The sequence below is a fragment of the Molothrus aeneus genome, chromosome 5 (assembly GCF_037042795.1).
Source record: "Molothrus aeneus isolate 106 chromosome 5, BPBGC_Maene_1.0, whole genome shotgun sequence".
Classification (NCBI taxonomy): domain Eukaryota; kingdom Metazoa; phylum Chordata; class Aves; order Passeriformes; family Icteridae; genus Molothrus; species Molothrus aeneus.
Genome location: NC_089650.1, coordinates 24,556,465 through 24,574,134, shown reverse-complemented (window position 1 = coordinate 24,574,134; position 17,670 = coordinate 24,556,465). Strand labels below are relative to the sequence as shown.

The 17,670-nt window shown below is 37.5% G+C and overlaps 1 long non-coding RNA gene across 1 annotated transcript in view; it reads left to right on the top strand.

Annotated features, from left to right (window-relative positions):
* Positions 1-17,670, top strand: part of LOC136557193 (uncharacterized) — an 83,580-nt gene that overhangs the window by 48,197 nt on the left and 17,713 nt on the right. Inside the window, exons 5-6 of the long non-coding RNA XR_010783741.1 lie at positions 10,311-10,514; positions 12,762-12,946. This is a non-coding gene — a long non-coding RNA (uncharacterized lncRNA). The remainder of the gene's footprint in view (positions 1-10,310; positions 10,515-12,761; positions 12,947-17,670) is intronic.

The following is a 17,670-nucleotide window of genomic DNA, read 5'->3' as shown; positions in this document are numbered from 1 at the left end:
CTTGGAAGAGCACTTGGCTCAGTCTCTGCTGTATATCTTATGTGATTTTTGCAGGATGTGCACCTGGGATTTGCAGGAGTCCAGGTGTCACTTGATGCTGGCTGTAAATTGTAAAACGTTGGGCTTCCACTTGACTAATTTACAGTGTGCTAGCATGTACATTTATGCTCCAAGAAGTCAGACAATTGGCATTGCTAATTATTTAGGAACAATCTCAGTTTTCCTTACATTTTCTGCTTGGAAAGAAATCTCTGTCTGGATGAGATTGAGGGGTTGCATTAGAGTTATATGGAGCAGGAGAGGATCCTGTGACTCCTTAGGTCGGCTGTAGTGCTGCACAGGAGTGGATGCTCTGCCACTGGTGTCTCCTTCATTCCACAAACATGTGGAGCTGCTCTTTTGGGAAGCTGCTGCTATCAGCCCTTAAGCACCCACATTGCTTTCACATGGAAGCAGGGGAGAAGCCTTGGTGCTGCACTCCCCAAAGAAGCCAGAGGGGCAGAGAGTGACAAGAGAGACATACCCCTATCTCTTGCTGCTCCTCCAAGCATGGTGGATGAGGGCTCTGCGGTGAAACGCGGCCATGATGAGCTCACAGCAATGCTAACTGGATGGTCTCCCACAGTGTGCTTTAGAATCTGATTTAGGCTACATCTATGATGGTGCTGTCTGGTAATGTGTGCTGTCTGCAATGATGCATTTCACTGCTCTTTCCTAGTACAAAATGCTGAGTTCAGAGGAGTTCTGCCAACGAAAAGTGTGTTCACAGCAGTATTGTGCTTCCTCGCCATTTTGTGAAGCAGGAAAGTTCAGTGGCAATTAGATGGTGTCAAATAATAGTCAAAATGCCCTCTGTGACTTTTTGTCAAATTTGTTTATAGCTAAGTAATTCTATTTGACTGTGCAAGACCAGGCAAATGCTTCTGAAAGTTATTTTACATATTGTCATCAACTTGAACCTATGTAATCAAAAGTAATGTATCACCAATTAAACAACATGTGAAATTCCTCATAGGAACACTGGCTGAATTGTCTTTTAGTGTCCTTACTTTGGCTTGAGATGCTGAAAGCAGCACTAGAAATTCTGCTTTAAACTGAGCTACACAAATTAATATTTTTAACTGATTTTGGAAGTATAATGAGGGAACATGCTTGTTTCTTATTTTAATTTCCACTTTGAAATATAAATTGATTTGAAATCATTAAAACTGAATATAATGCTTGTATGTGATTGATGATTAAATTATCATTGCATTTGCTAATTTTTTAATATCCTGTTTTTGTAGTGAAATCTTAAAGTATTTAGCCAGATTAGGGACTGTGGGATGAAGCCCTACTTTCATGCAGTAGGTGAAGAACTCTTAAATCAGTCTCTGGAGTTATTTAACAGTTACCAATTACTCCTGCATTGTAAACAATCAAAGTGCTTGTATCTGCAGGCAGTAGATAACCTGAAAATCAAATATATCAGCTCTGCAGAGATCCTTGAGGAGATTGTCCTGTCAGCTAAAACAAGAATAAAAGATGTGATTGTAAATAACATTTGTGGGACAAGCAGGCTAGTAACATTCATTTGAAAAATAAATATGAACCACCTGTAGCCCACAGTGGACATTAATTGTACATCTGTCAGAAAACAAAGCCTTAAGAAACTTGTGGGCTTTGCTTCCTGATTGTTTTAAGTTATGCTTTGCCATCTTATGATGTGAGGGCATCCCTGACCTGCTCTTTGTGAGGAGGTGTAATGGATAGCACTGATCCTGTCAGAGGTGTTGGAAACCCCAGCAGTTCAGATTCTATGAGTCATGGAGTAGCTGCTAGCCCGACATTTTCTCTTTTTTTTTTGTGAGAAGACTGTGGTTTTGGCTACATGCATGTCATAGGGATTTTACTTTAATAGAAGAGTTAGTGAATGAATGAATGAAATTGAATAGCATTTCTTACCTGATAACTTTTTTCTAGTTTTGTTTCTTGTTACCGATGATAAGAGAAACTAGTCATAAGATATAAATTTTGATTGAAATGTCTCCATCCCTATCCATAAAGCGGATGAGGAAAAATTAAGATTTTTATATAACCTTATTTCAAATGCCATCAGCATTAGAAATAATACAAATTTTAGTGACCCTTAAAATTAATCCCATAGCACTGAAGTTGTTAGAGATTTGGCTGGTTAACGCAAGTGCTGGAGTACAAAAAGAGCTTCCAAACCAGTAATATTGTGACAGACAGTATCATTGAGAACACTAGGCTGATCCTGTAAGGATGGCTGTGCTGATGTTTAAGTGGTAAGCTTTTTTCTTTTGTTTTGAGATAGTGAGAGGGTGGTGATAACAATTTCTTTATGATCATTTGTGGTGGAAATATTTGGTAAATAAATGAAATGGAGGGGAAAGAGGAAATCTGTTAGCTGCTGTTTTCTTGCATCAACTCTTTTTTTTCCTCTTAAAGATAGCTATTTAGTCCATTAGTGGATTTCTTTCTCCTTGCATGCTGGCTTCCTGTAGGTTTCACTGTGGAGTAGCAGGTGTACAATTCCAAAGTGTCTTTACAAGTGGCTCAGCAGGGCTTCCTGTGCCATACATTCACTGGAGACAGCTCATCTGTTTAATCCTTATGTTTTAGTCAACCTTTCTTATTATGCGGACAGGGCTCCCATGCTCAGCTGGATTTTGACTCTCAGAATGAATTGATGGAGCTCTTTGATCTTTGCTGTGTATTGCATCTGTTTCATCTTTCATCTTAATGCATGATCTTCCTAACTTCTAGCTAATGCTTTATTTTGTTTATTTTACCTTTTTCCACTTGAATGCATCAATTTTATTTTGTTCTTTTAGCATGACTTTTTATTTTCAAGGAACTTGATTGCACAGCTTTAACATTATGATAATTAGGTTGGTACGGGCATTTAAAATGCAGGCAAAGACTCTGAGAGCCATGTCATTTTCAGGGTTGGCACTTTGCATTTTAGAGCCTTGATCAGAATCCTTAAAAGGGATTAGTGTAATTTGTTACAAACTTACAGATTAGTGCATTTGGTGATAGTGGTGATAAATAGTGGACATGCCAAAGAAGTAGGTTGGGACAGTACACACATTTGGAGCAGCCTGCTGCTGGGTATTGACACCTGAACTACAGTGGCATTGAGCAGTAGTGGGCAGAACTTGAGTTTAATCAGCTCCTTAAGAACTGGTAAGAAGTTATTCTTTTTCTTAGTTGTGGGTTTATCCTACTCCAGGGAGTTTAAAGACATTCAAAATTCCATGTTCTAATTCAGTCAAATACTGAGCTACAGTTACATTTTGGGTTATCTTCACCCCTCCCCCCCCACCCCATCCTAAATTTAAGTATGACAACCCTACTCTTTTGCAAATGAAGGCAGCAAATTAACAATTTTCATTATACTTTTCAGTTGAAACTAGCACCACCAACAGAGCATTTTTTAATGGTATGATTGATCCCTCTACACGTACAATAGAGTTTAAATTCTGTTCTTAAAAAGATTTAAATCAGTGTTCATCTTCAAGTGAGAGTAGAAATTTAATTTTTCTCATGATCGGTAATGCTGGAGTGGAGAGAGCATTTTCAAATGAGCAAAAAGTCTACATCAGCAAAACTCCTGAGTCTTTGCTCATAAGAGGTTTGATATATTTCACTTCAGTCTAGCATCTTACATTTCTGGCATATTCAGAGCCATTCCCCATTTTGTTGCATATATGGAACATATTTTGTCCCTTTGGGAATAGCCAGCATTTGAACACTAAAGTTTTTGTGGGTTTCTTTTAATGCTGTTTCTCTGGAGAAGGCTCCTTGTGCAGAACTTCCACTTCCCTGTTTACTGTGGTAAAACCTGGGGCAGTTGATTATTACGTGATGGGGAAATCTGCATTTAAAAATGGAGACAGATCCTCCAGAGGTGCTTCTTTGGTCAATGACATATGACCCATTCAGTCACCTTACAGGAGAATCTTATAGCATCCTTGCGCAAATACCATCTGTATAAGTGAGGATAAAAAGGCATAAACCAGTAAGTTTTGGGAAAGAACAACATTTTTAATTTTGAATTCGTTAGGCTTTATTTAAAAGGAACCATAGCCTCACAAAATTATTTGTTTTAGGCTTGATTTCACTGTGATGTAAGTATATGACACTGTTACTAGTGATAATTTCTGTAATGAAGAAGTAAAAAGAGACCTGAATCTGATATAATACAATGACATCTGCTGTTGTTGCAAAACAAAAAATGTGATAATTTTGCCTGATATAATAAACAAGCAAATAAACCCCCCACCTCCCTCCCTCCAACCCCAAACTATGCTTCTCTTGCTGTTAGATCATCTTCTTTCAGCTACTCTTTGGTATAACACGCTGTAAGAGCTCTCTGTCCTCTAACATTGAAAATAATAGGTAGCTGACATTGATGGCAAAACCTTTAAAGATATATAAGGAAGAAATTTAGAATTTGGGGAAAAAGTGATGACTGACTTGGCCTCCTTATCTTTTTGGTTTTTTTAGTTTGCCTTTGGAGCTGTTGCCTTTTTACTGCTCTAAAAGGAATCAGTTGTAGAGTATTATCTGTCAGGAAATTAACTATTTATATTGAAAGAAGCTCATTAAGTGAATTTAGAAAATTATTAATATCCTGGATGCCCGTGTCAGGCACTTTCACAATTTGAGACCTATCTTTGTAGAATCCAGACTCAAAATGTAACTACATTAACTCTATACTCTATTTTTAATGAAATTTTATCAGACACTTTTAGTGGTTTATGTTGTTGGATTTAATTTTTTTTTTCCTGTCTGTTGGGTGTTTGGCTTATGTCACTTTGATTGGATCATTGAAGTTACAACCTTTCTAATAGGTCATGCACCAGAGTTTGTTTCTGCCACATTATTAGTGTTTTACATGTTTCAATTTTATTCAGACAAAATGGGTAATTTTATGAGACTACTTCAGCAGTAAGTGCATTTTTTATTTTGGAGAAAAATATAAAATGACACATTAAACATAAGTACCATATAATCTAAAGAGATTGTGTTGCTGTAGCATGGCAATATGTTTTCTCCAATGTGTTTTGTGTTTGTTGTCTCCAGAACAAGAATTTGTTTAATTCAGTTGTTATTTTGTTCTGTGTGTGTGTCTGCCATCCCAGTTCCAGTTTACTGCAGGTGAGAAATTTTGCATAGGAGATGCCTTCAGGCTGTAGAAAAGGCTTTTTAACCACAACATTGGGAAAGAGTTTCCTGTAAAACAGTTCAAGCAGTGCCTTTAGGGAAGAAGTATTACTAGCTCCTGGAGTTGTGGTGCTCAGATGTCTCACTTGACCCAGCGAGAGGCTCTCTGGGAAAGGGCTTTTATACGCTGTCGTTCCATTAAGACAATGCAAGCTTTTTATTGCCTCATCTTTACAGAATGATACAACCCCCAACCCCATTTCAAATCCAGAATTTTTAGTCTGAATGTTAATGAACAGCCTGTCTTTTTTAAAAAATAGGCAAACAAATAGTTTAGGACAGATTAATTTTTTGTTGACTTCAGCTCAATCTTTCTTATTCCAACAAGCACTTCTGTTTCACAGATATATTGTAAATTACTGATTTTTTGGGTCATTCTGTTATGTAGGTAACAGAATTGAAATTCTTGTCAAATGTGTTGCATTAAGCTGTCCTGGCTTTGTGGCAAGTTAGCTTCCATGCCATGAGCGGGTAGAAGCTGGGAGCGGACATCAGGAATGAAAATTGCTCCTTGCTTGCCTTTACATTTTTTCCTGGACATGTGCTACTGGATGTTGTCAAAGGCAGGGTACTGGAGCATATATATGTAGTGTCTATATTCTTAATAGTCAGTTTAAGAAGAGGTATGTCAGACTACTAGTGCAGGTAGCAAAACAGCAGAGCATTGGTGAAACAGAGTGGCAAGGAAGAAACATTTGCAGCTTTTAGTCTTGTCGGCATCTGGCCGCAGCAGGGCAGAAAAAGTCCTTTAGTTCACATGTCCTGACAATATTAAAGTGGGACAAAACTGGACCTGTTCATCACGCTGCAGGTGGAGAAATGGTCTTTCCCCCCTTTTTCTTTCTTTATCAGTTCCTAGAATATAGGCAAGATTGTTTTCCTTGCAATGCATTAATATTTCACCTCTGCTCATTCTGTGCTGAGGATTGACACAACATGTGGCCTCTTCACATCTGCCTCATGGCGCTTCCCCCTCGAGAAGCTACGTGTGACCTTTGCAGACATTGTTCTGCACTGTGAGACTTTATTATTTCATTCTTTTCAGTGGAATATATGTGCAGTTTAAACTGCAGGCCAGCTGCTTAAAACAAAATTTAAAAGAAAAAATATCTGTGGCTTTCAGGTGCGTATGACACGGCAAAATGAGAAACCATACCATAAGGTCGCTGTCTGCACTTGCATATGCTTTTTCTTGGATTGAGATGGGAATCAGTGTGTCCCAAAACCTTAAAAGCTGCTGTTTTCAGGAAGAGCTTCACTGCAGACCAAGGTTTTGGTCCTTGGACCCAGGCTCTACTAAGTGTGTTCCCTTAAAGATCTGCACTGGTGTTAGTGTACCCCTCCTGCACTGGCATTGTGCCCTTGTGTTACACTTTTCCTTCTCCTGGTTTGTGTTTTCTAGCAGAATCAAGCATGTAGGCTCCTTATTAATTGGCAGCCGCTGAACATTAGAAGTTAATTTAAAAGCCCACTGGATTGTAATGTGAAGAGTACTCCTTTCATTACATTGTTCATTATTTTAAATGTATAATTTACATATATTATTGCTTAATTTCACTTAATTTTTTAGAATGAGGTACTGAATGGAAGATTTAGAGGATTTATGAGAGTACAATGGAAGGTTTATTAGATGGACATTTTTTAAGTTAAGCTTACAAATAAATTGTTTTATTTTGTTTTTTGGTTTTTTTTTTTCCCTTTAGATAATGGCTCCTACTCTTTACTATATTTTTCTACATTGGATCTTTGGGATTTGAGGGGTTTTTTGTTTCTTTTGGTTCCCCCCCCCCCATCCCATGTAGGAATGCTAAGAATGTAGCAAATACTGTAGAAATCCTGGAGTAATCCAGTCTTTACCAAAATAAACCTCTCTTTTGAGCCTGTACCACCATTATTATGGCCATGGTTTGCATTTTCTTTTTTTAAACTGAATATACTTTTAGTTAACCATGGTCTATCCTTTATCTCCCTCTATTCTAATGAAATTTTTCGTTTACCTGACCCTGAATTTACTCCTCCTATATCAAGTATGTTGTCTAGTTGCTTCCGTGGAGGTCTTTGTTCACTTCCTTTGTGTATTCCCCTTGATATGTTTCCTTTTATCTGAAATTCTCATTGTATGGAGGATTTGGTAATTCTAATATTTATGTCTCAAAGGACAGGGGAAACAACCCCCCAACCAAATATGGCTAATTTTTCAAATGACTTAAGAAATTGAGGGCCAAAGTACTCAGAGGAGGTGCCCTGCCCTCTTGTGAAAATTACATCTCTAATTCCTTTAATTTGGATAATCTCATAATTTTTACTATTTATGTTGTTTTTGCTTTAGACAGTTCATAGATAAATAGAATAATTCAATTTGGAAGAGACATCCAGAGGTCAATTAGTTCAGCCTCCTCCTTCAAGCAGGGTTAAAACTGAATTCAGACCAGTTTTGCAATCTCCATGAGAGCTAATAGAGATAGTACATCCATCCAGTGTATAAGTTGTTCCACCAGTATTCAAGTATGTAAATAGGTATAATAATTCATTTTCAGCAGATTCCTGTCATGCTGTCCATCCTAGTAATGACAGAGAAGAGCATTGTGACAAGCCCAGTTGCTTTGTTTATTATAGCTGAGGGTTCATGAAGTTAATTCCATATTTTCCCACAGTGAATTTTGAAGTAATGAAAAGGAAAAAAAGTGTGAATAAGAGGAAAATCAGATGTAATTGTTGAAAATGGACAAAAGCATGTTCTTCTGGGGTCCCAAGTTTGATACTTCATTCCTGCATCTTTAAAATAATTGGTCAGGTCAATGTGTGTCTGTCAGACACCATCCTGTTTGTTTTCCAGTTTTGCCTGCTCAGATCTGTTCTGACAGCTTAGAAACCTAGTCAGGTCTATGCTGGTGGCTGAGAGGAGATACTGCTAGGCATAGGCTTATGTATCTGATGATTTTGCTTAACCTTCCAGAAAAATGAATCGGTAGTTATGTCAGCCTCCTGTTTTTGTGTGCTTCTCAAGTCCCTCATTCATTTGCTATGCTCAGTTATTACTTCTTGCCTTAAATCTCTGTGCTAAAACCAAGACTATTTCTTCATATTTAGCTGCTGCTTAAATAAAGCAAGATCTGGTTTGAGTAAAGCATTAAAAATGAGGGCAAATAATTCATTAAGGTCTTCCTTCTGAGTAAAATCCTCTTGTGGGTAGATATTTTAAGTGAATTACTCAGGAGTTTCTAACAGTGTCTGCCATTGCATTGGTGACAATGTGTTGTGGAGGTACTTGAGCTAGATCTCAATTTGTTAACAATTTGGATATAGAATGCAAAGCAGAACTGGTGTAGCCTTCAATAGCTGCCTGAGAAGCTGGTTGAATACTTCAGTCATCCAAAATGAATGAAACAATGACATCACATTTGAGAATGTAATTTATTTTGTTGTCTTCATCCTTTCAAACAAATATCAGAAAGCAATTAGCTGTGTTTAATAATGAATTGTGAACAGTATTGCTATTCCTGTATCCAGCCTCAACTTTCCAAATGAAGAAGTCACATAGGACAAAAAAATTGACTTCTGAAAGGCATAGCAGGTTCTGCAAAACTTTAATTTGAAGGGAGCAAAGTCAGGATGTAATTGTTGCTCCCACTAGCTGCTATTTTCTAACTGTTGATATTTTATGTTTGCATGTAAAGAAAGCGTGAAAATTTCAGCTGAACTGCATGTGAAAACTTTCAAGAAAAAATGTATCATTTTTAGTGGATTTATTAAAAAAAAGAGGTAATTTTATGCTGTAAAGTCCACAAAATCTTCTTCCTGATTTGAGATGGTCTTGCTGGATACCACTTTAAATGGAAACTAGCTTTCACTTAAGGTGACATAAACACAAGATCACCGTTCTGAGGATAAATAGTTTTGGAAAAGCAGTCTTTGGTCCAAGTGCCAGGACAGCCAGTATACCAAGAATCCACAACTGATGCTGAAAATTTTTTCACCTTATAAATTTGTATTCACTGATTATTATACTCTATTTAGTTAAATGGAACTGTCGGCAGGCATTTCAAAATGTATGAAGTTAGTTGGTGGGGCTTTTTGTACCAGAATGCATTATTCTGATAGCTTTTGTTCTATTGTAACAAAACCTTTGTTTCTACTTCATATGAGCCACCTTCCACTACTTGGCAGTGCATTTGGTGTGTTGAAAAAGGTCTTACAGTAAGAGTGCATGATTGTTTAATGCTGCTCTAAATGAAAAGCCCAAATATATTCCTGTTTCTAGACCAATGCTGAAATTCACCAACAGCTCAGATTCTGTTAGGATGCTTTTATATTCTGGGTTTATAACATATTTGCGTGTTTAACCTTCCCAAAGCATAGGCTTCACTTGTGGGGTTTTCTGTACAATCAGACTAGTTGAGAGGAAGATGTATACAGAGAAGCCTTTAATGGTAGCTAACTGCTTCTGTGGGCCCAATTAAGACTATCCAACTGTGAAACAGAGTCCCCGGAGTAACCGTGCGGTCTGCTTGCCTGGGTTTGCTGAGGTGGGGGGATGGAGGCCTGGAATAAGAGAATATCCAACGCAGCTTTGGAGAAAAAAAAAAATTATAAGAGTTTTCTTAGGGGAAAAAATGAAAAAAAACAACCCAACAAACTCGACACAAAACAAAACTAAAAAAAGAGCAGCCCTCAAACTTTTGGTATGCAGTATTAATAAAGGTTGAGGTCAGCTTTAGGTATGCACTGCATTCTAGACTTGACACTGTAGTAGCTGTGCCTGAGATCTTGATGCGTTGTTGATCCAAAATCAATCTTGTTGCTCCTAAGAAGGCAATGAGAGATAATAAGTACTATTCACCTGATTGCCTTCCTGTTCTGAGACAGCTGGTGACGCTTGTCTTCCTGATAACCAGGAGTTTCAGATCTAAGGCAGGGATAAAGAAAAGCTGGGAGCTTGCTGAATCTAAATTTGACAGTCGATGGCTGTGTAGAGGGTCAGGAGGGATAGAATCTGTGACACGTATAAGAAAGGAACAAAATTTATCTGCTCTGGTTGCAATGATTAGATGTCTCTTTGTCTGGCTTTCTTACAGTGGATGATTGATTGTACCCGCCAGCTGGCTAATATCATAATTAACAAAGTTGCTACCATGTCTGAGAAGTTTAATCGAAAAAATTGCCGGCAGTATGATGCCATTGTCACAGAGATCACAAGCACAGCAGTGTTGACTTTTGCACTGGTGGAGCCGCAGGACTATGTAGATGTGCTGAAAAGTCGTTCGCTGGGATAACTGAAGGTATGTTTCTTTCCCTATGCATTTCTCCACTGCTCGTTCTTTTGAAAAATAAAGGGCATGGTTCTTTGAGGATACCTTTCATTTCAGGGTCCCATGTGAAGCTATTCTGTCGTATTTTAAAGCAGTTGCAATAGCAATCTAGAATGTGTTTTATCAATGCGTCAAGAGGTGAATAATCAACACTGTAGTTCAGTGATACTCACCCTTTCTAAGTGGTCTTCAGTGTCTTGCTGGATGCTTTTTCCAAAAAATGCGGATGCAGTTGTTTTGTAGCTAATTTTCTCAGCTGGAAACTGAGAAATGCTGTTGACAGTCTACGTTCTAGGAACTCGTCATTCAGCTTGGGTTTTTCAGCATTTATTTTCATGCATTACTTCAAGTTAGAATGTAACTTAAATGCATTAAAAAGTTGGAAGAATAAACCAGGGGAAAACCCGTGTTCTTGCATCTGTAATTCAGCATTAGAATGTCTTGCTAAAATGCTCTCTTTTGTGTATGTGTGTGTCTGTTTGTGTGTATGAAAAGAGGGGAGCATTGATGATGTTAGCTGGGAATTCACAGCTCCTTTGTAAAATACTGCCCGAGAATCTCACTTACTCCTTTTGTATGTTTGCCTAGCTTTCCAAGTCAAACATTGTTCCACTGAGCTCTTTTTCTCTGCAATTGTATTTTAACGCCTGTGTGTGTGCACTGTGTGGTAGTTCAGTTATGCTCTGGAGTGTGTTGAAAATGCCAGTCTGACATATTGCTAATGAGTGTGCATATTGACAGTGACGGGGGCGTGTGTCTGTCTGTGTGCCATATATTAAAACAAAAAGAGGAGAGAGACGGAGACACAGAGAGACAGAGAGACAGAGAAGGAAATATTGGGATGGGAAAGAACAGTTTGTTTACATTACGGTATGTCAAAATGTTATTATGGCTAAAAAATCCATTTTAAATAGACAGAAGATTTCTTTCTCGCAGGAGCTAATATGACCATGGTAGGAGGATAAGGGAGACCCATTTATTTTTGTGGTATTAGTATTTTTCTGCCCAATAAATTCTGACTTTTTGGTACCAGCTTCTAAAATTTGGGAAATGAATTGTTTGTGTTTTGTTTAGGTTCTGTAATGAGCTCTCCCTGAATTTTCTGTTGCTTTTCTCTATGTCTTTACAGGTAAACTAGTTCTGGGCATGCAGGTGGAATTGTTACAGTAGACTTTTGAAGGAATGTATTGTTTAGTAGCTAGCATAGCAGATGTTTATCTAAAACCAACATTTTTGAGGGGATGTGCTCTTTTATATTGGATAATTTTCTGTTTTGAGTTAAGCAATTTTCTCATTTTGAGCTGATATTATTGCAATGGTAGTTTAAAACTAATGCTGATGTGAATTTTTCAGAGAGACTTTGCAGTTCTCAGTCAATTTAATAGCAGATAAATTGTTCTTAACTGGTAGATCAAATTTAAAGAACAACCTACTCTTTTTTGTTATTTCTTTGTTTTTTTAATGGGTTATACCCCAAAAGAGACTTCTATTTTGTGAGGAAATACTTCTCTGCAGGCCAGAAACATATTCTTATCATGATTATTATTCCTATCCTTGGTAATGGATTTTAAGTTATCCTTGTAAATCTATTGCTTTTCAAGAGCTGCTAAGCAAAATTAAAAATCTATATTTTGTTTTGAATAGAAAATGCTGTGAGCAGTGACAAAATAGATTAGTATTGTGATTGCAGACAATAGGGAAGATTAAGTTACTAAAACAGTATATTGTTGTTCTAAACTAAAGCCTGTAATATTTTCTGTAATTGAGACTTCGTGCATTGTTAGAACTCAGTTGGAGTATCAAATGGTTGTGAGGATTAGAGCAGACAACTAAAGCAATGTCACAGTAGATGTGGCTGGTTTTTAACAGGATTATCTTCTGAGATGTGTAGAAATGAGCCCTTGTAATAGTTTTGGAGGAATTAATAATTTTAGTAAAATGTTAATAGCAAATGTGCTAATGTAAAGAATTAGAAGATTAGTGATGCATCCTTTTGCATGGAAATAGGAATATAATAAATGTCCTGCAGGTGACTGAAGCTACTGCAATTTTATTGGAGATTAAAGTTTGATTGACCTTTGCTGAGGTGATTAACCCTTCTGAAATTAAAAGCCAGTAGTAAATTATTCTGTCCAATTTAAATGCAAACACAAATGATATAGCATACTGTTCTAAGTGTAAGAGGAAAAAACGTTTTAATTTTCGTTTTGCACTCAGTGAGATGTGATTGCAGACAGCGCGCAGCCGGGCTGTGGTGGAATTGGCCAGTGGCAACCTGCCTTTACTCTGCTGGCTCCCGCCGGAGCAGCCGTGCCACGGGGATGCTGAGCTTGGGAGCAGCTGCCTGCAAGGAGCCTTCGCGTGCAGGAATGCCAGCAGGAGAGCATGGAGGCGTCAGCGAGGTAAGCGGAACAAGTCACTGTGGATGTGCTCGATCTGCGAGTGGAGACCCCGGGTACAGGTGACACAGGTGAGGGTCCCTGCCCAGCCTCACGGGACAGCGTGTCGGAGATGGGTTGCTCACCTGTGCGAGCCATGGCAGAATTAGAAATTGAGTTGCATCTATGTTCTTTGAGATGCTTTTTCCTTCTCCCCGATCCTTAAACGTCGGATGTACGAGCTTGCAGAACTGTACTTTTGACTGACAGAGCGCTTCCTCCAGCACGGGCTGAGTGCAGGTGTGTGAATTGCTGCGCTGCTTCAGGGATGTGATTCCCATCCTTCCTGCAAGGGTGAACAAGCTGCTTCTTAGGCTGTAGCCAGTACGTCGTGCTGGATGGGTAGGATCAGGGCATGATCTTAGTAGATGTCTAAAACATGTGGGATTACTCCACATGTGTAAAGTCTTGCAGATAGTTGTCGGAGTTGCTGTGGCTATGCTACTGAACAGAATTTTAAAAAATCTAGAAAGTTAATTTCCAATAGATCTTATACTGCTTCACATTACAGTTTGTATCTGGGTGTGCAAACTTTATTACTTAATATTGAATTGGAAAGACCTCAGTAATATGCTTGCTGAATTTTTTATAAATCTTTCATTAAAAGTTAAACACTTAGGAATTCCTCCCAGAGTATTGGCCTGACTCTTTATTTTTATTTAGCAGAAAAAATTAATGTCAGAGCAGTGATTTGTTTTATGATGAATTACACTTAACTTCCGCAGGGTAAGAGACCAGGGTGTTGTTATAAAGCAGCATACTGTCAAAAAGTCCTTCTGGAGGACTATAATGAATCTCTGAGGACTTAAATTTACACTGACTACAGCCGTTATAAATGGATCCAGTTCACAGATTTTTGTTGCTTTGTTAGGAAATTATATTTTTGTTAAAAGCACCAAAATAATGGTAAACTAGAAGTAGTTTTGTTATTTGGGGTTGTTTTAACTTGCATGAACAAGTCCTTCAAGGATTACTGTCTCCTTTCTTCACCTGCCAGTCCAGAAGAGGGAGGCAAGAGAGTCAGGTCTGCACCCAGGAATCTTCATGGTCTTTGGTATACACTGTACTGGATCAGACTATGCAGGATTTTTTTGCCCTTTTGTTTTCTTTCTTTTTATTTCCTATGCTTGAATCCACCTCTCCCTGACCACCGGAGAAGAGATAAAATGGATCTTTGAAGGCTTTTGCTTGCATGCCAACAGCAGTAGTGCTGGGAATTGGGCTGAAGGGCAGAAGGGCTTCTACAACTGTTTGGTCTTGAGTGGACTTTCTGCCTAGTAAAATTTCCTATTCTTTCATGCAGCTGTAAAGCATTAAAATGATAATGAATGTGCCATCTGCATTCCATATTCAGTTTATCTCCTCACTTTTTATCAAGGAAGATTTTATATTGCATCTGTCAAGGTAGGGAAGTCCAAGGAATTGCAGTTCAGAAATTAAGGACCCTGAGGTAGCAGCTCACTTCTGTCTCGTCTTTTCATTTACACTTTAAACAGCCTTCAGAGAGATGGGTTGCTGCTTCTGGGACCCAGCGAAGAAAGTGAGGAATAGATAAAAGCTAAACTTGTGGTGGAGTGACCTAAATGGAACAGCTGGCAAAAGTATAGAGGGGATCCTCCAGGGTACTGAATTATACCTTCAGGCTTGGATTAGTGGGATGTTTAACAAAGAGATCCATTTGCCAAAAGGATCTCTGGCTGATTTTTAATTATGGAACTAGCACTTCCTTCAACGTTTGCAAATTATTGAGCTTTTTTTCCTCATGTAAAGTGTAGAGTACTAATTGTTGGCTTTTGGCTCTTGCTTTTGCTTTTCTCAAACTAAAAATTTTTGCATCTTCTTGAATTAACCATATGAATACCTGGAATGTGAAGCATTGCAACAGTTTTTATGTTATGAATAATGAGTTGCATGCTCTGTGAAAAAAATAAATAACTTCAAATATTTATTGTTTTGCTTATAATTCTGGAATGCTCTTGAGTGCTTGTAATAGGATGAAACTTTTATTTAAATTGAGGGAAGCAGTATTCATAGATCCTTTGTAGTCATACATATCCGTCATATTTTAATTAATGGTAATTGGAATGTAAAATCCTATTTTAAATTTTTTTTAGTAGAAAGATGCCTCAATTATTTTCCATATTTTACAGTAGAGCAATGCAGGACAGAAAAAAAATTGGAGCTACATCTGTCAGAAACATCTATTTACCAGCCAACTTTCATATATAGCATTTTCTCTTTTGAGATAGGCATTATTTCCTTGTCTGTTATCAGCTAATACTGCCATAAATTTCTTAAACCTCTGTGGGAAAACCCCCTCCAAATCACATGAAATAATGATGCTCTAGCATGATATTAAATTTTCAAATGGGAGGTGCATCAGGGAAATTCATGAGGAGGTAATAATGTATGCTAAATACATATGTGTTTAGTGAAGAGATTGTCCTAACTGTGTCTACTTATATTTTCTGAGGCAGTCAGGCTGAAGAGGCAGGCCAGTGTAGTAAAGTATTTCTGGGAAGTTTGCTGTAATACCATACCTGATTACTTTATGCAAAAAAAAGGGCTAGCAATGTGGCGGGTGGAGGAGGGACCTCCTCCCTCAACAAGGATGTTGTCACTGTCCTCACTTCCTACAGACCATAACACCTAAAATAAACACCGTTAGTCATTGTGCCTTTTGCTTTGCTCTTTTGAAAAAGCATTTATCAAGCGGGTTCTTTCAAAGACATAAGATTGGCAAAGGTCACATAAGATCGTTTTGATGATCTTCACTGTGTGTCAATGTTATCAAGTCACGTGAGAGATCAGTGTGGTGCTTAGCATGTGATGTCATATAGGTGATGTTTCTCTCTTGAAAAAAAACCCCAAAAAAGGTGCAGTTAAAATCTTGTTTGCCCCCACTATTGCTCCCAGTGCAAATGGCATAGGGAACTTCATATATTTTTATGTTGGTAGGATGATTGCTTAGAAATTGTCTTGTTCAGCATTTCTAACATTATCAGTAGTCATTACAATAACTTGAAAAGAAAACACCTCAAAATTTTACTCCTGCCACAGTCTTCATTTTTCCTCTTCCATCTCATTTCAATGTTCTTTCAATATGTTACTCAGCCAATAGCTAAATGAAAATTGCAGGTTTAAAGCCATTTTAACTGAAGCATTAAAAAAATTTTTATAATGGAACAAACTGCAATTTTCTATATAGAGGAAAGTTTCTGAATAGTGAGATATCCACTGCATTACATATAATTGGAAAACACACTGCAGTTTCAGTAGCTACTTAGGCTTAGACCTTAAAGTTGTAAAGAATTCTTTTTCTTCTCAATGATGTATTTAGCAGAAGCTATACATTCCATGTTGCAAATCTGCACAAAATGTATTGCATATTTCCCCCCAGAGTTAGCTTCAAATCGGAGAGAAGATACAAAACCTGCAGATTCATTTTAGGCTTCTGTTAAAAATCAGCAATTGCCTAGTATTTCTTTTCATCATGGAAAATTAGCTGCAAGTTGATAATTGCATTCCTTGTTCATCAGACCTGTGTAGTTTTCTGAAAGTGTGCATAACAGAGAATTGAATTTGAATAACTTGAATAGCTGCATATGAAAACTCTTGGAGTATAATGTTTCACTGAACATTTCTTCATTCCATTTCAATAGAAATTAAAATTCTCTTATGAATATGCAGTTTCTTACACTGCTTGGGTTTGGGGATTTTTGTGGTTTTTGGAGGGTTTCAAATTTTGGATTAAGTGAGAGAAAGGGAAGGAAAGGATGTGAAACTTTGTAGGTCAAGGCAGGATATTTTTGAGGTACGTACCACTTTACATTCTTGAAATGGATGGTGGTAGAAATTACTAGCTTTTCTTTCAAGTAAACCAAAATGCGCCTTCTTTGAAGAAATTAAAATTTTAATTGAGTTGAGGGCTTTCTCATTAAAATTTTCCTGTCTGAAAATGAGAACAGCTCAGACCATCATGTTCAACAGTTCAAAAACGGCTTGAGCAAACATTAACTTTTAAAGGCACGAAAACTTCCATCAGAAACCAATCCACTCTTTTGTGTAGAAACACTGAGGAAAGCATTTATGTGAAAAAAATATTGTCAAATTTCTGAAAATACAGACCAATTAGTGAGAATTAATTTAGATATTTGTGACTGACTATGTATCATGTATATGTTAAAGCTGATTTATCACTATATTCTTCCCTTATTTGCAAAAAGAGACTCCTACTTATTGAAATATTACTGAAGAATCTAGCTTTCCCCACAAATTACACATTTTTTGCATAAATGTGCCTAATTACCTGAATTCAGTTTTGATTAGCAGTGTTAATTGATGCAGCTGTGGATGGGCTCTGTTTACCTAAATTACCATGTGCAAACAGCAATACGTTTGAAAGTGAATATGCTAAACTGAAAATACTAATTAGCTAAGACAGATTGTTATTCAAGTCACATCTCAGAGCTTTTTAATGAAACCCTGAATGTGTCAGGGCTTTATGATATTCAGACAGAAATGTCTATATTACATATGAATTCTAAATTTAATTCAAGGGAACAGATGGGATGTCGACCAGGGTTCTTCTCCATTGCTTCCAGTATTAATGTGAATATTTTACTCTACTGGATACATTTTTGAGTGTGTGTATGTGAGAGAGAAAGGAGTGTGTGTGAGAGAGAGGA